The 27627-nt window shown below is 39.0% G+C and overlaps 1 pseudogene; it reads left to right on the forward strand.

The window, feature by feature from the left end:
* Positions 1-1597: 1597 nt before the first annotated feature.
* On the forward strand, positions 1598-22528 carry LOC140229051 (uncharacterized; annotated as a pseudogene).
* Positions 22529-27627: the final 5099 nt, after the last annotated feature.

A 27627-nucleotide genomic window follows, 5' to 3' on the forward strand; every position in this document is an offset into this window, starting at 1 on the left:
AGTGAGACTCCCATAGGCCAATGCTATAATTTAGGAGTCAAAATGAGTGAGATCAATAGAAATGCACGCAAATGAAATCAAGTTTTAGCGTGAGAAAGGACAAAAATGCGCAAGTCTCACGCTCAATGCGTGAGAGTTGGCAGCCCTGCGAATATATCATGTTTTACAGTAATTAGTGATCACCTGACTTGAAATATGATACAGGGGCAGCAGAGCATTTTTCAGATTGGGGAGGGGGGGGGGGGGGGTAAGGTCAAGGAGGTCCTTGGTAAGGTTAATAAAATCCAGAAAATGCACCATAAAACAGATACGTTGGTCATCTGGGAAAAGTACTGTAGATCTACTCTACTTTGAAGGGGGAGGGCGATGATTAGCAAAACATGATTTTAGAATCATATTTTGTTATTATGAAGAAATGTATGATGATGATTACTGATATCATTTCATTTCATTTAAATCATTTGCTGTAATGAAGAGGAGAAAAGTAAAGACATGTGCTGCACAACATTACATAACAGTGGCCAGTAGCCTTCTATGTGTTTGCTCCAAATTGTTAGGGGAGTTTGTATAACCACTCCCTTAGAACATAAAACGTATCAATGAAATAAATACGCAGCAAAAGGAGAGAGAGAGAGTGTGTGTGTGTGTGTGTGTGTGCGTGTGTTTTTAGAATACACAAAACAGACAGAGAGGCAGTCCTACACACATGCACACAGTAAAAAATAAGTGTGATATGTCTACCTGTAATTGTTTTGCAAACATGTCATTTATGTATGAGGTGTCACTTTCTGCCCAAAGGAAACTTCAAAAGTTTTGAGGGTGGTGCCAGGAGAACTAAGGTGTTTGAATTCTGCGCATAATTTGCCTTTGTGATATCACATCAGTATGTGTACGTATGTATTTATTACAAAATGATCTTGCGTGTTTGTGAGATGCAAACTATCCTTTCCCTCTCATTCCATGCTCTCTTTTCATTCCACTTTAGGGAGATCCGTCAGGAGCTCCAGGAGGAGGTTGCTATGCTGAAGGAGAGACATCCAGGTTTCATGCCAGGACTTGCCATTGTCCAGGTACGTAAAACAACTAACAAGCAAACAAACCAAATAAAGTCAAATGTGCATAAAATACCTAGTGATGGTAGGAATAGTGTTGCTCTTCAAGTGTTCAGTTTTAAGATTTATGTTGTGCAGATGGCATCTTCTGTTGGTACAGCATATTGTCCAAATCTGGATGACAATGCCCCCACACCTGTATGATTAATTAGAAAACTGGCAGTGTTTATCATGCATGTACTTCTCTTCAGTACCTTTGTTGATTCATTTCTCATTCAAATTTGTTGAATTGAGCTTATGGTTTATGTTTGACCAGTTACCACATCTGTTGAATATCTGGTTGAATGTTTCGTCATGGCCATAACTTGAGTCTTATGACGTTTTCAGGATTTTAGTCTTCAGGTACTTGATATCGTCTTTGACAACCACCTGTGATGTTCCGTCCCCAAAAGACATTCAGTAGAAGGGAAGCTTCTTTAATTTTGTGTGTATACTGTATGTATGCTTCATTACCAACTGTATCACTAATTCTATGATTTAGATTGGTGACAGATGCGATTCGAATCGCTACATCAAGTTCCAGCTGGCAGCAGCAGCAGAGGTAAGAGGGTCGAGATTTTTTTACCCTTTAAAAATCAATCTGATTACAAATTTCATGATCTTTGGGAGTTTCCATTGTGATTGTCATAATGCAGCAGTTTCCTATTATGGATTTCACAGTCTGGGGGAGTTTTGATGTGTTGGTCGGGAGAAATGAAACTTTGCACCTGTATTCACATACTGTAGGATTTGAAGCACTTGCCAGGATGCTAATTAGAAATGCATATAATCCAGGAAAATATTGCATTGGCAAGAAATACGCATCCTTATGATCAGAAGCAATATCTTTTTGATACCCATGCAAAACTAAAAAGAAGAAGAAGAAGATAAAAAGGAAACAGTGTTGTTCTGTTGTTTCAGCTTGAGCCAATTTACTTCAAAGAAAGCAATCAATCACTGTTGGCTATTTTCTGCTGAACAAATTATAGAGAAACTAGATTTGACTGGCTTTATGTTTTTGCTCTTGCACAGATTGGGATAGTTGCCGTGCACTACAAACTTCCCAGCTCCAGCTCTCTGGCTGAGGTAAGCTACTCCTGCATAGCAAATGATTTCTCTGTGAAACATGTCTTCCAATGAAATGCTTCACTATATATAGCTTTCAGCCAGAAATGGTTACACTCACATCCAAAAACTTCATTCATGATCATCATCTGCTGAAATGTTATTCGTTTTTTGCCTGTAAGAGCAATTGCACATAGTTGTGACAAGTAAGAAATTCAGATGAATTTGTTTCATGTTTTTGTGTGTGTTGTGCTAGACAGCAGTGCTGAAGTGTTCTGTGCCATCATGTCCAAAATGCTCCTGTCCACGAAATAAAAGCAGGTCCCTTCATACCTTGGAATTATCCTTTGATACAGGTGGTCCACAAGATCAATGACCTCAACGAGGACCCCCGAATCCACGGCATCTTGGTCCAGATGCCTACCGAGTCGGACGAGCCAATGGACCAGGATGCCCTGCTCAATGCTGTGTCTCCCGAAAAGGATGTTGATGGGTGAGCTGCCATTGCTTGCTTGGGAAGGGATGGTTATCTGTAACTCCTGCTTAACAGAAGCATGTGGTTACCTTTAATATCTGTCTTTCCCTTACATATTATCTGCAGCCCCGAAAGCATACATAGAATGTTTATGTTGCTAATTGAGAGAGAAAAAAAAAAGGAACGAAAGTGTTTTATCCGGAATTAATGTAGAACATTGTGTGCCCTCTCTTTATTGCTTTACTAGCTATTGTCATATAAAATTTGAATGCATTTAAATAAAATGGCATTCTTTTGAATCTGTAAAGACCGTGTCACACCTTTGCGGGGAAGCTCTGCGGGCTTATTGCGAGTGCAAATTTTCCACCACGAAGGAGAATTTTCTGGGGGGACAAGAATGTTTGTGAGTTTCGCACTTGTGTCTTACCTGCTAGACGCGTGCTACTTACCTTCTACTTGCGTGTATTTCGTGTGACCTGCGTCAGAGCTTTGAAACCGATCCGTTTTCCGTTACGAGCGACTTAAAGGTACTGAGAAGTACCTGCTTCGGAGTTGCCTGCGATGTGCTGCCGGTAAGGGTCTCCTACTGGTGTTCTGCGGTGTACCTCTGTTACCAAACCCCAACAACTCACTCGTAACAAATTTTGAGCATGCTCAAGGCCTTGTCATACCATATCTGTGGAAGTTTTGCAGCTTGACTTGCAGGGAAACAAATTTGCTACCCGGAGCTCTCCGCAGTTGGTCCGCACCTGACAGTACCTAGCGCGTATCTCGCCTGTAGTTGCCAGGTGCGCACGCAAGTCCAATCTAACCACAACCAAGTTTTGAGCATGACCAAATCTTTTTCTGGATGAGTCGCGGGGATGCCCGGAGAGGTCCACGCAGAACGCCAGTAGGAGGCCCTTAGCGGCAGCACTTTACAGTCAACTCCCACGCAGGTACTTCGCAGTCCCGGTATGCAGCCAAGATAATGAAATTCCGTGAGACATTTGCCATTCCTTCAGAGGAATTCCTTCACTTAGTTGTCAGCCGCCACGCGACTGGTACACAGGTCACACAGTATACCCACAAGTAGAATTTAAGTAGAACGCGTCCAGCAATTCCTTGTCCACCCTCAGAAATTGTCGCGTATGCGCTGGAAAATTCCTACACGCAACAAGCCCACGTAGCTTGCCCGGAATGGTGTGACAGGACCTAAACATAGTTGCGGGTAAAAAGATTTGCGTGTGCACCTCCGGGTGACTACGTGTGAGATACGTGCTAGGTACTGTCATGTGTGGCTCATCTGCGGGGACCTCCGGGTAGTAAAAATTGTTCTTTGTAAGTCGCACGCAAGGCTTGCCCGGAAAGGTGTGACACGGCCTTTAGTAATGTGATAGTAATGGCACAGTGGTAGATTTAGAGATCTTGCATCTGTGACCATTATGCAAGAATGTATAGTTACTATGATGCACTAGCATTTATCACCTGAGCTGAGCAGATATGAACACAGTGAAATTTTGGTTTAAATGTATGCTGTAAGTGCCACTTTGTGCATGACTCTCGCCAGACTGACCGACCATAATGCAGGGAAGTTGGCCCGCGGTGAACTGGGACAGTGTTTCTTGCCGTGTACTCCACGTGGATGTATGGAGCTCTTGAAGAGATCGGGTAAGTTAGAAGCTACCGTTTCATTTTTTTTTTTTTTTTTTTTTTTTTTTTTTGCTTATTTTGTGAATCTGGTGCCATTTGCAAATTTAAAAGCACACAAAAATAGTTATTCTGATCTCAACTTGAATGTGACATGTGCGCAACATTTTGCCATTAAAGGGGTCGTATATTATTGGTTGAGACCTAATTTCAGGTTTCTAACATTTTCTGGTGAGATAACGAGAAACCTCTTAAGAAACATGAAAGAGCTTGTAATTCTATGAGGAATTCAATGTTTATTTGATGAAAATTGGTGTGAAATGGCTGAGATATCCAAAAAAGAGCGATTCTAATAAAATGTGGGACCCACACTTTATTATGATCGCTTTGTTTTACTTTGTTTTTGGATGTTTCAGTCATTCCAAACCCGATTTTCATCAAATAAACTTTGAATTCCTCCTAAAATGATATGATCTGTACTATATCATAAGCGTTTTCTTGTTATCTCGCAAAAAGTTAAAAGCCCAATTCTCATCTCCACCAATACTGTACCATCCCTTTAATAACTGTACTCCACAATCGTGAATCTACCCTCATGAAATTGTTCGGAAGTCCTGATTCAACGAAAAAAAAAAAAAAAAAATAGATTCGCAGAGTATACAGCATGTACAGTATTACGTAGGATCTTCATTCTTGTTTTGGCAGTCTAGCAGACAGTGATAAAATACAGAGTTCAATTACTAGTCTTCAAGATTCACTGATAGTCTGTCAGCTGGCTGCTTTCTGCATTCCATTTGAGCCGTCAGCGTGCTGGTTTATATGGGCTTTGTATCTTGTGATAAATGTTTTTGAACACAGACATGGAGAGAAAAAAAAGAGAGATGAAGAGACAGACAACTAGAGCTACTATTGTAAGAACTTTGAACCTTAGCATTTTAATCATCAAATAATACCCTGTGTTAAGATCTAAACGAAACTTGTGACATCCAGTGCCTTGAGTATCAGAAGAAACGTGAGTATGGGAGTGCTGATAAGAAATGTGATGAAAATCCTCACCGTCTGTAAAGGGGTTTCTTCTGATTACAATTTGCCTGTAATTAATGTATCACACATTTCCACCATTCTCATCGATGCAGGTGTGGACGTGGAGGGGAAAAGGGTGGCGGTGTTGGGGCGGAGCAAGATTGTCGGTGCCCCAATGTCGGACCTCCTGCGGGCCCACAACGCCACGGTCACCATGTGCCATTCTCGCACCAAGAACATCGATGAAATCGTGAGTGGCTGTAACCCAAATAACATCAAGGATGGTTATTTTCTTGACACTCAATGACTGCCAAACAAGTTTGAGCCTGCTACCATGCTTGAGTTTGTCTTGCTTTGGTGCATTAACAATGTGATTACAAATTGCAATGCTGCATTGGTAAGAACACATTGTTGGCATGTGATATAGGCGACAATAATTGGCTCCTTTAATGTCTTGTTGATACCCACTACAATCTGATAAGGGTCAAGGATCAAATAAAAGCATTAAATGTACAAAAAAGTTGTACCCCACGTAACAACACCAAAACTCAAAATATGCACTTGGATGTAAGTTATCTGTGTAGTCTTTGGAAAAGACTTAGTTAAAATTTGGAGTCAAGATTAGGTTGAATATCATTGAATCTTTTTGTGCAATTAATCAGTAGGTATCTACCTGAATTTGGCAAATATAATATCTGGCCTTGTGTAGTAATGCAGACCAAGTCGATGGTAAGATGAGAGGGTAACATATTTCTGTCCCGTCTTTTACACCAAAAATTTAGAAAATAAGTTCAAGAAGAGGTAGTATTGTAAATTGCTAAATTAACAAAGTTTTTCTCTTTAGCAATATGATTTGACTACATCAAGATGTTTTGCCCACTCAATAATATCAAGCTTAATTTGTCAAAAGGAATTGCTTGACTGGATGTTCAGTTATATGTTGCAAAGGTTTCTTTTTTTTTTCTATGGGATAGTAATGCTAAAACTTTTGTGATATGTTCATAATGTTTGGTGCAGTTTATAATCTTATTTAGGTGTCATGAATGAGGAAGGTTCATGTCAAGTCACAAGTAGTTGAACATATTGTAGAAATGATAAGAAAGAGATGTCCCACTTTGCCAAAGTGCAAAGAAATCTATTTACATGCTTCAGTGGTAAACAGTGATGTACCAAGAGGGAAGGCAAACACGTGATATGAGCAAATAAAAAAATAATTGAAAGATCTGTAAAGTAAACATATTCTATACATAGTTGCAAATTATACTGTGCTCTTTTTTATGTAGATATTTTAGGGTAGAGTTATGTATTTCAAGGCATGCTGACTGGGTGTTATATTTCCAATTCAACACAGTGTCACAAGATAGAGTACATGAAAAGAGCAGCATTTCTTCCAATCATATTCTTGAAATTAGCAGTTGTACAGATGGTTGACATTCCTAGAGCAGTTTCTTGAAGAGTTACAAAAATATTGATAAAACCACAATATATGAATATTAGTAGAAGGTATTGTAGATGTGTTGGGATACTGTAAAACGAGGAATGTTCGCGTGCATTTTAATTTTGCGAGAGCCAAAATTCGCAAAATTAAGATCCACACGAAAGTTCTTGTCTACACTATATGCATTGAATGCCAGTGGCAATTTTAAGTAAAGTTATGTGATTTTATTCTTTTTTTAAAATCTTCTGTGGTCTGTTGTTCTTGCTTCATCGCTTTGCTTCAGTTTGTACAGAGACCTACTTATCGACCTTCTTTGTGGCTGTTTAACATACACACATCTACACACACACACACACTCACAAAATAAAAATAAAACATGGACTAATGTTTTAATGTTAGCTGTAAATGAACTGCCTACTCATCCGCTCAGTACCTACTGTCTATTTTACCTCAGATCCGCGAGTCTGACGTGATTGTAGCTGGTATCCAACAGCCGTGCTTCGTACAGAAGGAATGGATCAAGCCTGGTGCTGTGGTGATCGACTGTGGGATTAACTTCGTTGATGGTATGTATCCTATTCATTTGTCTGAATTCAGTATGGAAGAACACTGAAATAGAAGAGAGAGATTGAGAGAGAGAGAAAAAAAAGTATTATCAGAGAAAGAGTAACATTCACAAGAGTGTACTTGCAATGTATGAAATCTTGTTTTGTGTTACAAGTGATCACGCAATGGTGTGAGACTGATGTATTTTGCATACCGGCAATTGTGATATGTGATGAATTGATGGGCAGAACGTTTTGACAAAGTTGTCTGAAGATCAGGGAGAACAGACATGAACAGTGAGACTTTCAGTGAACTTGTAGCACATGAAGGTGTTTGCTCAAAAAGTGGTAATGAATATTAAACAATGTGAGAAATGAACTCTCAATGACTGATTATAGGAATGATACAAAGTATTTTATCAATCAGAATGATATCCATTTAATCAGTAACCATGGCCAGTCTTTGATCAGATGATGTTTTATTACATAATCAGCAAACTATACAAACAAAATGTCCAGCTTTTTGCCTGAGAAAGTAAATATCTGGAATCTGTATCAAATGCTGTAATCAGAACCTTCTGTGTAGGAAAGGCAAAGTACTAATGGTTGGAAAACAACTTCTTCGATTTTAAGCAGTTGTCCTGCTTGTACATGAGCTATTTCAGAATATTCCTTGATAATGGCTAATTGTCAGTTACAGTGTACTTAAAATTTGAGGTATGATATGTACTCGTAACGTATGTGGGATGATAACAACTATATGCCTTGCTTACATGAAATACATGCAGTATAGTAATGGCAACTTACACACAGTATACTCGGCACATTTATTTAAATGTTTGCATTCAGCTACTCACTCCTGCTGGTGTATCTTCTCTCACTTGCATTAATGCACATTGATACCATACCCGTCTTAATATTGCCGTTGTCATTTTGATTGACCATGACTTAAATGATCATGAAACAATTAGTATTTTGTCCCATTTTGGGGCATTTACAAAAGTGCGGTCAATTGTACACTTTATCATCACTCCGCTTCATTTGAAATAGTTTAAAGTAAGATAGGAAAGAATTTAATTTAAAACAAGTCCCACAATAATTTTTGACCTTTGTTTTCCGATGCATCACATGCTATGCAGATTTTGCTTGAAAAACTACCTATTGAAATTTCTTTGCTGTTGATTAAGTCGGTGCCGGGAACCCCATTGTTACTGCAGCACAAAGTTTGAGCCTGTATAAATCATTTTTGAAGTTTGTTTGTCGGTTGTGCATTTTCCCCAACGAAGCACTTCAGTGTTCAAAGACTTTTGGTTCATAAGAAATTCACACTGAATTTTGTGTAATGTCAATTGTACACAAGGTACACCGTATGCTGGAGCGTGGAGTGGGTTCCTTTTTTTTTTTTCTTTCTTTCTTTGTGTGTAGCAGCGCTTGAGTAATTTTGAAAAATGAGTAATATTGAACCGGTTTTGATAAAATCTTCCAATAATGTGGAAATTGTTTGTTTATCATTACATTCATAAATCCAGATGCCACAACAGGGTCTGAGTTAGAAGAAGATGGTAAGAATGGTTTCTTGTCCCTTCAACTAAAGTAATCTGTCTTCCCCCCCCCCCTTTTTTTTTCCTGTAATATTCGTCACATGGACCCCTTATCCTGTGTACTTTGGGGACTTGAATGTGAAAAAAAAAAGTACAATTTTACTTACAGGTGTGCTGTTGTATGTGTACTGAGTCATAAGTGTTGCATGCAGTAAAACACATGGTATACACACTCATTAATCAGTTGTCAGAAATGTGTGTATTGTGTTTGTCCCGAAGTGTATGGTTGGTCATTCATTGGCCATGCACAAATATACTGTACTATACAGCAAGAAACAGGTGTCAATAGTGGATGACTAATACAAACTTTGACGGCAAGTCCACACAGCAGGACTGAGAGTCAACGTTTCGACGCCTTATCTGAATATTTATCCAATATCACACACTTATAAAGGTTCTGTTAGGTAGTCTTACAGGCATTCTCAGTGAGAATGACTCTGAGCTCATCATATCGTCAAAATTTGTCAGATTATATACATGTTTACCTGATATCATTTTCATTACATTCACCACATTAAGCATGGTTTGTTTACTACCAATCGCATGTTCCATCGTCACATGATTTTGCTGATTTTTGTCAAAGACCCATGCAAATGTGAGTTGAAAGGTAAAGAAGAAATGCTTTATGAAATTGTGCATCATAGAAGGGTCACATGTTCTGCTGTTTCAAATGTGTTGTCATGTATGCAGCAAACCAATATTTTGTAAATTTTCATTGGTATATCAGCATAAAGACTTGAATGTTGTCCGATCACTTATTGTGATTTCTTCTGTAGATTTATACACAAGATACTATGTGCACAATGTCACAGTGAAAAAAAAAAAAATGTTTTGTAGTACTACCTGACCGGTGGGAAAAGTTTATCTTCTTTTTCTTCATATGTGAGAACCATAACTATATTCTTCGAAGAGTTCTAGTTGTCAACTGTACTGTATAATTGAAGTGCCAAGGCAGACTTAAAATCCTGTCAATGGCTACATTTTGAGAGGATTTTATATATGTCTTTTGTTTTCAAGAGCATTGCAAAAGACAGAAAAAGTAGCTGTGTACAATGATCAAATAGTTGCTTGTTTCTACTTTGTCGAGTATGACCTCCTTGTGGGTCAATTCATTATCATGAAAACTTCACTCTCATGCTGTTTATGAAATAGACCAAAGTCTATTCCTTTACCCACATTTTTGCCTCATTTTGCGCGTTTTTATTTTCGCGTGTTGTTATTTTCGCGGTTCAAAGGCGATTCGCGAAATTCGCGAAAATAAAACCACCGCGAAAATTTCAGCTCGTACAGTATTGACACCACACTCTTTGTCCACATCTGAAATGCATTCACCTTTGCTATACTATAGGTGTCTTGTCATTCCACCATAAGATTATGTACTACTGTATGTACCTACATGACTGTGTGACATATAGTACAATAAAGTGTTCTGTGCAAATTACAGCATACATGTACGCATGCTCTTGGTCTGCATGTGCTTTGTCATGCCTGAGCAGCAAAATCAAAATTAGTTTTATGGTTTGATTTGGTTTAATTCCTTTTTCTTTGACTTATGAAACATTTGTTGCAACAGCAATTAGAAAAGGGAACTTTAACACAATAAATGAATTCTAAAATTTTGACCTTGAAATGAAGATACATTTCGTACTGCCCCCCCCCCCCCCCTGCACATTCCAATTCAGCAGTCCGTTCTGTGGAAATTTGTGTACTTGTAAAAGATGTACAAATGTGGAAGCATTCAGTGTATTGTGCAGGGTTGGCACTGCTCAGTAGAAGTACAGTTTGTATCATGTGAATCATGTGCGACTTGACAACTTTTGCGTAATTTCTGTGATGAGTGGGAGTAGATATACAGTACATATATTTATGGCTGACTGCTTTCAACAACCATTAAAATAAGCATCAATCAACAGTTTCAATTAGACATATATTTCAAACCTTTGCTGTATTGCTTACATCAGTGTTTAAATAAATATTAAACTCACATAGAGCCTATGCGTTTTTTTTTCTCTCTCTCTCTGTGACTGCAAGTTGTGCAAAAAACAAAATGACTGCACTATACAACCCCCCCCCCCAAAAAAAAAAAAAAAATAATAAGCAATTGCAAACTAGTGGCTAAAAAATTCTGCTAAAACATGAAGGTGGCATTTGTAGTATGCCATTGAAAATATATATAATGTTCACTCCTTTCTAGTACTTTTCTGTATTTGTTCATGTGTGCATGAATGTGCTACCACATTATGCAAGTTAACCATTGTTTTCATTTTCCAGATCAGCTTGCTCCAACTTGCCATTTTCTCATGCCATGTTAACATACCTGCCCAGGTAGAAATTAGGCCTTCATTCCTACTAGTCAACAGTGTCTCTGTCTTATAAGTATCCTATGAAAAGAACTGGTTTTGTAAGTTATATTGTATTTACTAAATGTAACCACAAACCGCAGAGTCATATGAGATTTGCCAAATGTAAAAGGAAGAGAAATATCAGTCAATTTTGCTGTTCTTCCTACGTTATTGCTGAAATTGTCAGTGCAAAGGATTGAAATGAAAAATCATTAGAACTCTGTCATCAGAGCAGTTGCATGTGGTTCTGTTTTGGAAACAATACATAAAACAGTCTTTTTCAAGCCTACATTATATACCATGCAGTCATAACATCTGGAGAAATCCTAAACCTGCCTTCTATAAGAAAGTGGATATTAGCAAAGGGCTTTGAATAAAATGATTCTGCATCTCAATGAATGAAAATGATTGATAAAACTGAAGCTCCACATGCTTAAGTGTTATAGCACTGTCTGTGTTTAGCAAGGGATAACAGAATCACTCCTTTTCGTGATTTCAGGTCTACTAAGAAAGCAAATTCTTGACCCTCGAATAAAAAAAAACAAACAAGCCATGTCTTTACATCGTCTTGTCCTTTCACCCTGTTGTGTGTAGCTCAGTTCATGTGTAGACAGCAGATATGAGATGTTACGTGTCATATATTAGATACAAATATATTCTCACTATTTAGCCACAGATTATATACTTTTCCTTCATTAGTATTCTCATCTTTTATTTGTTAATGTTCTCATTAAACCACAAATGTTAAAGTGCTCCCATTGTCCTAGTTTCATGAGACATTACCTGTGACTCTCATCATTTAACCGCACCCCTCTCTGTGTTACTATAGATCCATTCTCCAAGACTGGCAGGAAGATGGTGGGGGACGTGGACTACAATGGAGTGAGGGAAGTGGCGGGCGCCATCACCCCGGTTCCGGGAGGAGTAGGGCCCATGACCGTGGCCATGCTGATGGGCAACACTGTGGAGAGTGCTAAGAGGACGGTGGAAGGGACGCTGGTGAGTTATCGGGGTGCTGCAAAAACCCACGTGCCCGTGTACAGTTGGGCAAGTAAAATGAATGGAGGCTGTCCTGTTTTAGATATAAAAATTTTTCTCACAGAATGAGGCAACTCCATTCTTGTTAAAGGGATGGTACAGTATTGGTGGAGATGAGAATTGGGCTTTTAACTTTTTGCGAGATGCCAAGAAAACACTTATGAGATAGTACAGAGTATACCATTTTAAGAGGAATTCAAAGTTTATTTGATGAAAATCGGGTTTGGAATGACTGAAACATCAAAAAACAAAGTAAAACAAAGCGACCGTAATAAATGGTGGATCCCACACTTTATGAGAATTGCTCTGTTTTGGATATCTCAGCCATTTCAAAACCAATTTTCATCAAATAAACATTGAATTCCTCATGGAATTACCTGTTCTTTCATATTTCATAAGAGGTTTCTCATTATCTCACCAAAAAATGTTAGAAACCAGGGGCCGTATTCTGAGAGCTAATTAAGTGTCTGATTAGCACTTAATTACCGAATTGGTATTCTGAGAGCATGATTAAGTAGGGGGTATATTAACTACCATAGCAACAAGCGTTTTGGCGGGAAGGACCTCTGCGTGCGTGCACTTCTGAGAGGACTTAATCACAGAGTTAATTACGAATCGGTATTCTGAGGGTGTAATTAAGTATGAAAGTTAATGGAAACTTAATGATACCAAAGAGTGTCATTAACTACTCCGATATCACGCATTACATCATATTTTCTCTGCCACAACGATGCTTACCGTCTTCGGTAACCGAGGAGCGGTTGAATCTTGTTATCATGGTATCCGTAGAATTCAGAGAAAAAAAGAAATATAGCCAATCTTCGAGGAATTTTGTCATTTTATGTGAGCAAAGAGGTTGAGATCTTTGCGTGTGTAGGTGAGGGGTTGTAATCAAATACCGTAGTGTGCGCACGGAGCTCTTGGGTTGTAATTACAGGGGGCATGCAGGAGCGCGCATTGAGGGCATATTTGCGCGTGTAATCATCATTTTGGCTTCTAACAACGCGTCTGATTGGATGGAATAACAATTAGATGGGAGGGACCTAAGATAATTACAGGGGACTTAATCATACCTTAATTACGTCCTCAGAATACCGATTTTGCCCATGATTAAGGGCCTATTAACTTCACGACTTAATCACGAAGTTAATTACAGACTTAATTACGACCTCAGAATACCACCCCTGAAATTAGGTCTCAACCAAAAACTATACGATCCCTTTAAGTTGAGATATTTGTAATTAAAGCTGCTAAAAAACAAAGAAAATAATAAGAAAATACAGGATATTTTTATTCATAACTTCCAGAATACTCCTTTTTATGTCACAAGTGAGGTATTACTGGAAAGGTTTAATTTTGCTCTATCTGATGATGGACTTACTTTGAAATGCTTAAAAATGGCGCTTAGCTCATTCACAATACAACTCTGGCTCTTTGCCTGACTGCCTGTCGGAATAAATTGGCAAAATGTTTTTTCTTGTCTCACAGAGTTCCAAAATAGATGTGCAGATGATTCATTACACATAGTTTTTGTGGTGTTTCAAACTTTCCTCACCAACAAACTGCAATGATGTAAGCATATGAAAGTTGTAATTTGCTATGAAGTTTTACGTATTGAATCTACGATACTCAGTGTATGAGACTAAAGAATGTCTGGCCATCAGCGGAATTGCCGTATTTGCTGGTACTCTGAACATCATGTTCCACTTTGACCTGCTACTCATTGATTTGCAATAATATTTTCTGTGTCATTGACAATTTTTTCACATTGTGATGTAGGGTGACCAGTGGAAAATGCGCTACCTCCCACTCAGACCGAAGGACCCCGTGCCCTCAGACATCGAGGTCTCCGGGGCCCAGAAGCCCAAGGAAGTCTCCGAGCTGGCCCAGGAACTGCAGCTCCTGCCCAGCGAAATTGACTCCTACGGCAAGACCAAGGCCAAGATATCCCTGACGGTCCTGGACCCATTGAAGGACAGTGCCCCTGGAAAGTACATTGTGGTTGGGGGGTGAGTAGACAGGATTATGCACATAAGTAATTCAAATAGTTATCCCAACACTTCATTAATTTTTGCATCATTGTATAAAATATGGGATACAGAAATAAAACTGAACTGGAATGAATTTGGTTATTGGGTTTCTGGAGTAATTTCCTTGGATAAATTTTGCTGAAGAAATTATTGTGTTTTTTTTTTTTTCCAATTGGCAGCTCTGGATATTACTGAGTATACTTTATTTACAGGAGATTAGAAGAAACTGTTTTAAATCATTAAATCTGTGCAAAATTGTGAAATAATTTACGAAAAATTGTCAGTTTTTTAATAGGAGAGAAATAAGACTTCTTGGCTATGTTCTGAATCAAAAGCCACAAAAGTCTTTTTTTCTTAATCTGTGAAACCTCAGGAAGAATGTGTTTGCCTGCGTCCATCAACCCTCGCAGGGGCCGACCTTCGGTATCAAGGGCGGGGCAGCCGGGGGCGGATGCGCACAAGTCATTCCCATGGAAGAGGTGAAGATGAGAGGAATTGTCGATTTATTGATTAGTTTGTGTCCATCACAGATGGGGGTCTTTTCACATGAATTAAAAAAAGATGTATGAAACTGTGGATATGCAAGAAAAGAGCTTTAAAATCACAAAGTGCTGATTTCAATCCCCTCAAGATTACAGGAAGAACACCAGTGGCAGAAGTCAGTAAATGTGTGTTTAGAAAGCAACTTGCATTTCCGCACAGAAAAAGCAGTCATTGTATCCCCCGAACAGAGTTCGGAGGATACTATGGATTTGGCCTTGTCGCGCCGTGTCCGCCACCGCCGCAGAGATTTCCTTGTGAGCATTCTACTAGATGCGTTTCTTCTCCGATCATTTTCAAATTTGGCGTGAAGGTCCCTTACGGTAAAGCGAAGCCGCCTATTGATTTTGGTTTGGGCGGAGACATAGTTGCCATGGCAACAGGAATTTTTGTTGAAATAGCAGTGATTTTCTTGTGAGCGCTCTACTGGCTGCAGTTCTTCTTCGATCATCTTCCAATTTGGTATGAAGGTGTATTATGGTAAGAGGAAGAAGCCTATTGTTTTTGGTGATGGCGTCCTCGCTTGTTCTGTCTTTATACATGAAAAGGTAAATTCAACAGGGTCTGCTTGTATATGCGACGCTTGCCTTGTTTCTCGACCGATTTTTTCCAAATTTGGTATGTAAATGTATCATAGTCAAATCTATACACCTATACCTATTGATAATGCTGCCCTCACTGTTCCACCTTTTGCAGGGTCAAAGGTCACCCTGATCATGTCAAAATTTGCAGAAGTGCATATTTATGCAATAACTTGATTGTTACGCAATGAATTTTATTCAATGACTTGCTACGGAGATGTATGGGTTGTCATTCTACATGAAGGACACAACAGTTTGTGGTGATGGCGCCCTTAGTGTTCGACTTGGATGCTAGGGTTAGTTTTTTGTGTGTGTTCTATCAGCCACATTTCTTATCAGATTTTCTTCAAATTTGGAAAAAAGGTGCATTATAGTGAAATGAAGATGCCTATACAGTGAAACCCCGGTATAACGAGTTCGGTTATAACGAGGAACCGCTTATAACGAGGTGATTGCGTCGGTCCCGTTTTCCTTTGCGTGTAAACCTATGGCAGAACGAATCGGTTATAACGAGATTCCGGTTATAACGAGGACAATTTCGGTGAATCATGATAAAGAAAAACATAAGCAATTTGATCGGATATAACGAGGTTCCATTTCTTGACTTGCCGCTTTCAAACTCGCGACAAACCAAACAATGAAAACCGAATTCACGCTATCCATGTCTCTTTCCCATTTTGGAAAGTACCGTTCCTTCCATGTGTTCTTCTAAACCATGCGACAAGACACAGAAATATCATCCGATGTTCCTACTAAGTTATTTAATAAAATCATTCGATTTTCTCTATCGAAAGATACGCGTGCGTGATAGTAGGTCAGACCACATCGCAATGAAAAACATTTCTTGACTTGCCGCTTTCAAACATGCAACAAACGAAACATTGAAAACTAAATTCACGCTATCCATGTCTCGTTCTCATTTTGGAAGGTACCGTTTCTTCCATGTTTTCTTCTTAACCATGCAATAAGACACAGAAATATCTTCCGATGTTCCTACTAAGTTATTTAATGAAATCATTCAATTTTTCTTTATCGAAAGATACGCGTGGGTGATACATTGTAGTAGGTCAGACCACACTGCAAAAAAAAAAAAAACGCATTCAAAACTTTTCATGTAGCGACACTCATGGCCAAAAATGGAAAATTGGAATGCATGTGAAACTCATTATTATATCCTTTCAATTTTTAGTTCCAACTTCCAGTTGTTTTGCTGGCTAGTAAATATGAGTGTATATGATTAAAGCTGAAATAATTAACGAAATCATCGCAGTTCCGCCAGGTGAAAGTAGCGTAAAATAGTTGAATAACGCATGTTTATCTACGTAATTTAGTCGGTGTTCAGAACCCCCCCGCATTTAACAGTTTAAATAGATCTGGGTTTGTTCATTTTAATAAATGATAATGTAAATATTAGTATACATGATTAAAGCCGATATAATTAATGAAATCATCGCGACCCCGCCGGGTGAGAGTAGCTTAAGTATAGTTGAATAACGCATGTTAATCTACTGAATTGAGTCGGTGTTCAGAAAAAGAAACAAACGCATTTAACAGTTTGAATAGATCTGGGTTTGTTCATTATCATTTAACACTGGATTTCACAGCGAAGATTTTTCTGTCTTTCAAAATGGTGTATGAGGTACAAATTTGCGTAAAAAGGATCACAACCTTCCAAATTGAACCCTGTCACATTTTTTTTTTTTTTTTTAAAGAACAGATGTACAAAATGCGGAGAGATTTCCGAAAGAAAAGAAAGAACGCATTTTTAATCCCTTTGGGGTGCAACGATCATACATTGTATAGGATTACAGCCGAAATGATTCATGAAATCATCGCATTCCCGCTGGGAACCAACAGTGTAAAATACTTCGCAAGTTACGGTAAACAACGCATGTATGTTACTCTATTTGCGCTGGTGTTTGGAAAAACTTAACAAACGCATTTTATACAATCTGATTTTGTTTATTGTCATTTTACACTGTATTTCACAAACGAAAAAAAATAATTCTTTCAGATCGGTTCATTACAAGAGGAAGAGATAGGGCCTAGGTGTAGAAAGAATCACGAATCTGATCCTGCCGAGTAGGCTTTCTTTTCAAGAGCATAATATGCAACTATTATGCGAAGAGATTTTTGGATGAAAAATAAATTAACGCATTTCAACCCCTACTTTTTTTTTTCAAATTTGGTATGTAAATGTATCATAGTCAAATCTATACACCTACACCTATTGATAATGCTGCCCTCACTGTTCCACCATTTACAGGGTCAAAGGTCACCCTGATGTCAAAATGATATTAGAAAAGAATAAATGATTCACTCTATCAAAGTTGAAGTGTGATTTCAATTTGAATTTGCTTGTGATTTCTTATGCTAACTTGTGATATATTTGTGACAGGGGAGGGCCGTAATTATACTGAAGAAAACAAATTAGATGAGAGGGTGACGAAAATGAGAGAGTGACGAATGGGTGACGAAAATGAGAGGGTGACAAAAGGGAGACAAAAACAGGGTGTCGATGTAGACAAAAATGAGAGGCTGATGAATGGGTGATAAAATGAGACAAATTGAATGAGAGGGTGATGAAAGGACGACAAAAGATGAGAGGATGAGGAATGGATAACAAACAAATGAGAGGGTGACGAATGATCCACAAAATTTAGTGTTTAGAATTTAGAATGCTTCTAGCTTGATGGGAATAATAATAATAAAGTAAAACATAGATGTGTTTTGAAAAAGAAGTAATGATGTGGGGGATAGCTACTGTTATATGTCAATATGACTTCTAGAAATTACTCTGAAATATATTACCAAATAATTTACATATAATTTACATGAACAGGTTATTTAAGATTCACTTTCAGTGTGCTTCGTTTACCTTGCTTTTAGGCACAGCCTCGACGTGTGTGTCGAAGAAATAAACGACATGCCAACTTCCAACGAGCCCTTGCTCTTGTGACACAAGGCCTGTCATTGAGGAGAGCTGCCCTGAAATGTGATATTCCCGAGTCAACTTTGCGGGATCGGTATCATGGGCGGACAAAATCCAGCATGGTTCCCGGGAGGGGAACAATGTTAACTCCTGATGATGAAAGGGCACTGGTCGAACATCTCGAGAAGCTTGCATCTTACGGTTACGGCCTGACCAAAACTCAGGTGATTTCTAAATTTGCATTAATTTTGTTTGGCTTTGGAATGAAATATATCATTCTGTGAATTTTGAATGTTTACAAAATATAAATTACATGACTGAAAATCTAATTACTTTTACTTTCTTTCTTTTTTGGTCTCGCCCACCGGAGGTGAAGGCAAGACTAAGGGATCCAAATGGCGTCCGTCCGTCGTCCGTCACAAATGTTAAAGTTTACCTGCAAGACTCTCTTAAGATGCATAACTTGGCAACTGTTACAGCAATGGCAGCCACACTTGGGTGATAGAAGCACTAGGGGTGTCTTCATGTTATGGTGTTGTCGGAGGTCATGTGATGATGTCAAAGGTCATTTGAGGTCATATATTAAAGAGTATGTGCAAGGCTCTCTTTTCTATGTTAAAGTTTACCTGCAAGACACTCTTTTGACAAAGAGCTTCACATAAGTTGCTTGGATTACAACCTAACTTGGGTCATAGAAGCACTGGGGGTACCTTCATGTTATGGTGCCGTTGGAGGTCACAGGATAAGGTCAAAGGTCATTTGAGGTCATACGTTAAAGTTTACTTGCAAGACTCTCATCACACGTAACTCGACACATGTTGCGACAATGGCAATCAAACTTGGGTTATGGATGCACTGGGGGTACCTTCATGTTGTGGTGCCGTAAGAGGTCACATGATAAGGTCAAAGGTCATTTGAGGTCATATGTTTAAGTTTACTTGCAAGACTGTCACAGACAGGAGTCAACAAACTTCTAGGGCCCAATGTTAAAGGGATCGTACAGTTTTGGTTGAGATTAATTTCATGTATCTAACATTTTTTGGTGAGATAACGAGAAACCTCTTATGAAATTTGACAGAACATGTAAATCTTTGAGGAATTCAACGTTTATTTGATGAAAATTGGTTTTGAAATGGCTGTGATATCCAAAAAAGAGCGGGACCCACACTTTATTACGATCACTTTGTTTTACTTTGTTTTTGGATGTTTCAGTCATTCCAAACCCGATTTTCATCAACTAAACTTTGAATTCCTCTTAAAATGGTATGCTCTGTACTATATCATAAGTGTTTTCTTGGTATCTTGCAAAAAATTAGAAGCCCAATTCTCATCTCCACCAATACTGTACCATCCCTTTAAGTTTTTATGGCACATTTTGATTATGGCTCATAACTTTTGATCCCTTTGTCTGTTTGTGACCAAATTTGGATGGTAGATGTCCCTTGGGGAGGTGAAGGTCATCACAAGGTCAAAGGTCACATATAGGTGTCAACAAACTTTTAGGGCCCAATGTTAAGTTTTTATGGCGTGTTTTGATTATGGCTCATAACTTTTGATCCCTATGTCCGTTTGTGACCAAACTTGGATGGTAGATGTCCCTTGGGGAATTAAAGGTCATCACAAGGTCAAAGGTCTTAGAAAGGGGTCAACAAATTCTTAAGGCCCATTAGGGCAATTCCGCAGTTAGGTGGACATGACATGGATAAAAGAAATGTGCCTCTTTATCTTACCCTTTGATCTAGGTATCAACTAATGCCATGGATGTTCACCAATCATTAGGGTCTTTCAAATTCAGTAGATTTTATTTTTCGTATTTATTGATTTTGCGAGATCTAAAACCATCATTTAAAATGTACATGTGGGACTGGGGACGCTGAAATTCACTTAAATGCAAATTACAGTGGGTTCCTTTGAAATTTTTTCCTCAAAGTTTTGCTAAAGGGTAAAAGATGAATACATTTAAATACTCCAGAAGTCATGTGACATTTTGTCAATTACAAAAGGGTGAAATGACCTGCGGAATTACTCCGGACAAATGTAACGTTACTAACCGTAACGTTACTAACCATGCTTTTGGGGGTCTAGCTAAAAAATTATCGGTCGAACTGCTAAAAAAATTTGCATGAACATTCGTCATGATGCAATAATTGAAATTAATGCAACACTTTGTTTGAAGTAACTTGAATTTTTGCACACTTTTTGTTACAAGACATTGATTTTTTTGTCATGTCCTTTTTTCGTAACGTTACTAACCAGCCCTTTAAGTTGCTATAGCTTTTCTAATATTTCTTGGATTGTGTTCATTCTTTTCTGTATCATAAACATGGGAAGGATGAACATGTTTTTGACATAATTTTGACTTGAAATGAACAAATGGTAATTTAGTGGTAAAAACAAATATTTTAATTTGTTCAAATGTAACGTTACTAACCGCGGAATTGCCCATTAAGTTTTTCTGGCACGTTTCGATTATGGCTCATAACTTTTGATCCATTTGTCTTTTTGTGACCAAACTTGGATGGTAAATGTCCCTTGGGGAGTTGAAGGTCACCACAAGGTCAAAGGTCATAGGCAGGTCAATGAACTTCTGGGAGTTAGAAAAATATTAATTTCTTGTACGCGAATGGGCAAGACACAATTTGGCACTTGCCTTGTTTTATTTCTTTTCACCTGCAGGTACTTCACCTGGCTACAGACATGGCAGATGAACTAGGCAGACGATCAGCAAAGGTCAAAGGAAGGCTGTTCACGAAAACGTGGTTCCGTCTTTTCCTCAAGAGATGGCCCAAGCTGCGTATCAAGTCTCCAAGCAAGCTAGAAATGAACCGAGCGAAAGGGACAACTAAAGAAGCTCTGTCAAGCTACTTTCAGGAGCTGGAAAGGACCATGGAAGAGTACAACCTCAAGGACAAACCCGATCGGATATACAACGTGGATGAGACCAACCTGAACGCTGAGCACAAGCCTCCCAAGGTAACCACTGGAGCAGACATCAGGATCAAGTCCATCACTTCACACAGGATCGGCACCACATCCCTTCTTGCCTGTGGCAATGCTGCCGGAAGATCTTTGCCCCCCTACTATGTCTTCAAGGGAAAGCAACGTATCCCGGAGCTCCTCAGTGGTGCTCTACCGGGTTCCAAAATGTTCATGACTTCCAGTGGTTGGAGCAACTCCACAGTCTTCCGTGACTATCTGGAGAATCACTTCATCCCAGCACTGCCCCCTAGAGCCGAGAATGAGTTTGTCATGCTCATGTACGACGGTCACACATCACACATCTGCAAGCCAGTGATCGAGTTTGCCCATGAACATAAGATTGTACTGTTTGTGCTGCCGGCTCACACATCCCACGTTACTCAGTCCGCGGACGTCAGCTGTTTCTCCTCGCTGAAGGTGTCATACCACGCAGAGTGTGCACGGTACATGCAGGAAAATCCCGGAGAGGTGATCACTCGCTACGACATAGCCCGACTCTCCTCAACAGCCTACCTTCGTGCACTGAGAGAGAAGAACCTCAAATCTGCATTCCGGAAGGCAGGGATTTTCCCGCTTGACCCAGGTGCTGCATATTGACGAGGTGTCGAGCACAAGCACGCTTGTAACACCTGAAGCTTCGCCGCCAAAAGACAGCCGCCATTAAGTAGGACCAATGGGAGATGGGCAACAGCAAGACTCCCGGAAGGAAGCAGATCACTTCCTGCCTCCAGAACTCCAACCCCTTCCCGTCAACCACGTGAAAAGAAGAGAAACGTCAAATACAGCTATCGAGCGTCCGGTGTTTGCATCACAGAGAACCGCATCTTTATGAAGATCATCCGGACAGAGGAGGAAAGGAAAGAAAAAACATCCACCAAGAAGAAGACACCATCAGAAAAGAAGTCTAACAAAAGGAAGACGCCAAGTCAAAGCAGCAAGCCAGGATCATCAGGGACAAAGTCCAACAAATGTCGGAGACTTTTTCATGAACCTGACTCGGATGATAACAATGACGACAACCCCTGCTGTGTCTGCCACAGGAACACACCGCCGCACCATCCTCGAAACAATCGGGAAATATTTCCGTGGGTCAAGTGCGACTGGGCTGGTTGTGGCCATTGGGTGCACCAACGTTATTGTACAGGGACATCAAAGATGTACGGCACTGACGATGTCTACCACTACCCATGTCATTAAATGATTTTTAACTGCACCTGAACCACGACTGTGTTTATCTATGAGAACGATGATGACTTAAAGATAATAAAAAGTTTTGGTACCTCAAAAGTTTCCCTGAACTCTGTGTTTCAGGTTAAAGTATCTATCATATAACTAACACTGTGAGACTTACTCGCCCCAAAGTGCTCTCATTTCTTAGTAATCATGCAATTAACTGCGACCAGCAGCCCCATACGCATAGCGTAATGGGGCTTCGCATTGTAGCATTCAGGATCATGACAGATTTGGTATCGCGCGTAAATATCAACTTAAAATCCACAAAATTCTTCAATTTGAAGACTTACCAATTAAGTTGAAGTCTTGAAAACAGGCTTCGGGCAACGTTTGGTTCTGCCAATAGTCCCTTTCTGTTCAAATTGATGACTGAATGTGACTCTGTCGAGAGGACCTTGGGAGAGCTACATACACTGATTACTACGACCAGCGCATACGCACACATCACCTGCGAACAAATTTCAAATCCATGAACGGATAAGATGTTTGTGTGCGCATGTGCTGGCCGTCAATTCAGTGTAGCTCTCCCAAGGTCCTCTCGACCGAGTCACATTCAGTCATCAATTCGAACAGAAAGGGACTATTGGCAAAACCAAACGTTGCCCAAAGCCTGTTTTCAATACTTCAACTTAACTGGTAAGTCTTCAATTGAAGAAATTTGTGGATTTTAAGTTGATATTTACCCGCGATACTAAATCTGTCATGATCCTGTAAGCTACAATGCGAAGCCCCATTTAGCTATGCGTATGGGGCTGCTGGTCGCAGTTAGCTACACAGTATGCGTATGGGGCTGCACGCTGCTGGTCGCAGTTATCTCGCACAATACGTGTACTACCTCGCCGCCGCCGTACGTCGGCGGCTCTGGTACGAAACCATTATTGAATGATTACTAAGACATGAGAGCACTTTGGGGTGAGTAAGTCTCACAGTGTTAGTTATATGAAAGGTACTTTAACCTGAAACACAAACTAAGACAAGGAAATTCAGGGAAACTTTTGAGGTAATACCAAAACTTTATATTATCTATAAAATACAAATAATAAAAGAAAATTGAAGTATACTTGAATATTCAAATGATGTTTCACTTTCACTTTTCTATGTCTGATAGTTAATGAGTTCTGAAAATAGTAACGAGAGAAATAAATGAATATTGTTGGGAAAACGCTTTTTTTTTAAATGAATTGAACGTGAACGGGAGGAAAAAAAAAAACCAGTTGACACACTCAGGTTTAATGCCTCTGTTGATTGTTTCTAATTTCGGTTTAGTTTTCTTAGGTAAACACACACAAACACACACACACACACACACACAAAATATATTTCTATATTTTACTTTTTTCCATTTCATATTATATTATTGGTTAAAGTGATTAAAAATATTGCAAGAGAACTTTATAAATGAAAATCATTAACGATTATGAAAATATCAATGATAAAAATAATGATAATAGGAATGATAAAATGATGATGGTGGTGGAAGTGATAATAATAATGATAATGATAATGATGATGATGATTGCTGATGGTGGTGATAATGATAATGATAATAATAGTAATAATAATAATAATAATAATAATAATAACAGTAATAATGATAGTAATAATAATAATATACACAAGTTAGGTAAAACTGCTGTTGCTTAACAGGGACAAATTTGATATCAAGTGAAAAAATATTACGAAAGCCGAAGCACGTTACAGCCGCAGAGGGGCAAACACTTTCACGCATGAAACTACAGAGGGCAGCTGCGCGACCTTTATATACCCCGAGAAATTGAACGCAGAAATTCCGTCATCGTATCATCAGGAGCTTCTGGGAGGTGATTTTTCTGCATTTTTGTGATATTTATTGAGAAATTCACGTACGATTGTGGAATAATTCTATTATAAGAGCATTACAAACTTTCATGCACGATATCTAGACCCCTCAACCATACTGTAACGTTAGTGTTTTATAGTCATTAAGTTAATTACTAAGTAGTGTAGCATACCTGTTAGACGTTCTTAGCTTACCGATGGGAACTTTTGGGTTCTTCTGAAAATTCCATATTCCAAGTTTCATTTCAAAAGCAGAGTAGAAAAATGTTGAATGATGATACAGAAGTTAGACCGTCTAGTCTAACGTTAGTTGCAGTGCATGCAGGCTCCATGATCCAACTAGCTCGATCCGCGCGGCCGGTCACATGTCCACTGCACATCCCATGTTGTACATGTACGATACCAAAGATCGTACACTGAATCATTCACACGTAGGCCTACACTGCATTGCCGTGCGTGCAGCTAGACGTAGGACAGCACGACACGACATTTACGCGGTATCTGGTCTGCGATTGGCCAATTATAGTTACTCTGTGCGCAAAACGTGTTGACCATTCTGTGCGCAGAGTAACTAATTGCAGTGGCGGATCCAGAGGGGGCGCAACTGGTGCACGCCCACCCTTTATTTTTTGTTAAAAACAAAAGAAATTAAAAAAAAATGAAATGAAACTCGGAAGTGGTACCAGAATTCCTGGATCCGCCCCTGTAATTGGCCAATCACAGAACAGATATCGGCGGTGGGGAAACAACAACCAAGTAGAACATCCCAGCTAAAAGGCCGGCCTATGGCTAATTTTTTAATCAGCCAGGTCGTTAGTCATGGCCCATGACTAACCAAAAGTTAGTCGTACAACATAAGGTCATTCCAGAGGCCACTACACCTTGACTTATAGTCAGGAACCTAAAAAAGTGGTAGTCAAGACTATCATTTAGTGAAATATGAATTAATGACTAATTTGTGTAAATCAAGACCAGTTAGTCATAAGTAACAAAGTTAGTAATTACTTACAAAGGTTAGTGGTTGCTGTTTAACTAGCTTTCTGACTAAAATTTTATTAGTCCAGCTTCAAGTGACTAAGAAAAAGTTTTCAGTGTAGCAAGGAGTTTTACAGAGACCTCACTGGCTTTAGCCACTGTGTGCATTCCAACTAACCAACATATTTTCGCTTTTCTAGCTTAGTGAAAGAGTGCTTGACTTGCCTCTTTCAGAAAACAGGGGGAATGATATTACCCTTCACATATGGAGTAACTAGGCGATCTGAAATAAATTCTTTTATCTTCTTTGTATTGTTGTCCATGGCGTCATGAAGTGTAGTAATCTCATCATCAAACGAGAACAGGAACTAAGAAAATTCAAAATTTTTGAATGGATTGTCCAATTAGCATGTAATTTTAAGAAGGATTCAATGTTTATTTGATGAAATTTGGTTTTCAAATGGCTGAGATATCAAAAAAAAAAATGATGATAAAAGACTACAGGCCACCCTTTTTATAAGGATCTCTTAAAGTGATAATAATAAAAGACTACAGGCTACGCCTTTTATTAGAATTTCTTTGTTTTACCTTGTTTTTGGATATCTCAGCCATTTCAAAACGGATTTTCATAAAATAAACTTTTGATGCCCCATAGAATTGCATGCTCTTTGACATCTCATAGAGTGGTTTCTGAATATCTCACAAAATGTTAAAAGCTAAATCCTCACCTCAACCAGATATTGTATTATGCCCTTAGGATCAGATATTTCTACGAGACAATCCAGATAAAGTTAACGCTGAAACATATGGCATTCAAAGCCACTGTTCAGCAATCTTTGACGGATTATGCAAAAAAATCTTACCAGCACATCTGCACCTAAAATGGCATACCAAGGCGAAGTACTTGTACTAAAAAATCCACAGAATATTGTACAGGATAAGAAAAACTTTTTGTTTGTCTGTCTTTTTTCTCTAAACACAAATGAAGCACATGTCATGGCTATGATTTCTGTGAAGTGAAAACCAAGGGGGGAAAAAAATTGTGTTAATGGGATTTATCGAACATAAGATTCTGTGGGCAACTTTTTTTCGTTTTTTGTGTTGAATGTATCAGTGCCTATACATATAGGCCTACTGCTTCTATTCTATATGGTCCATTGCATCAATGATACTACTGAATAGTAAAGCATCTGTCCATTGCACAGATTATACATTATGCATAGACTATCTAACCATTATCATGCATGTATATGTGGTGATTGTGACTGGGTGCTTGTGAAGAGGCCGGCAATACGTACATTGTTCTATGTATTAAATATATCAATTGTTTTGAGTGATGTTTCCTATGCAAAATGGCAACCCATTAAAGACTGCACAGTTTAGGTGTCACAAAAAATATTTCCCACTTTTGATCCTAAATAGTTCGAAAACTATACATCCAGATAACACTGTCGTTGATGTAATAGCTGAATAGTGTACAATTTGGTTGGAGGTGATTTGAATGTGAGAGTATGAATCAGTTTCATTAAATCCATGATGTATTTTAAAGTTTAAAGTTTATAGTTTAATGTGTACATGTAGTTAAATGCCCCGTCACTGTACAGGCATGCTAACCTGGAAACGTTGAACTGCACATTATTTTGAATATGAGACCATTCTGAAGCAAACAATTTTCACACAACAATAGATATATAATGTACTCTTAAATGAGTCACACAAGGATTGGAACAATCATCCCCCAGCATTCCCACTGATCATCAGTTACTAGCCATCCCCTTCCAGATTTTGGTCCACTTTGAACCCTCAGTACAAAATTGCACTTAACATAAGAACCAATGATGTGTATGTGAGTGTGTGCTTACAATGACCTTGAACAATAGACATGGACCCCGTTTACAGTGCGGGCCGAGCCTCGCAATTTTGTCCGTTTACACTGCTGGGCTCTGCTTGTAAACAAACGCAATTTGGTATAGTCTGGTTTTCAGACCCTTTGCCAACTGGACGAAGTCGCCGTTCGGGCAAAGTCCTTTGCCGAAGGGAAAATCCTTTGCAGGACAAAACCACCTTAAACTATACTAGTTTTCGACGTTGAGGGGGTTAATATCGTGTATAGCGAAATAGTACGGGCAGAGGGTCTGGAAGCCAGACTAACATTGGCCGCGCATTTGGCCCAGTTTGCGTTTACACCAAGAAGGAGCCGCGGCCGAGACCACCTACAGAGCGTAGCCAAATGCGCGGCCAATTTTGGCCTCGCATTTGGCCTTTTGCGCGTTTACACTGAAATGAAGGAGG

The sequence above is a fragment of the Diadema setosum genome, chromosome 1, assembly GCF_964275005.1.
Source record: "Diadema setosum chromosome 1, eeDiaSeto1, whole genome shotgun sequence".
Lineage (NCBI taxonomy): Eukaryota > Metazoa > Echinodermata > Echinoidea > Diadematoida > Diadematidae > Diadema > Diadema setosum.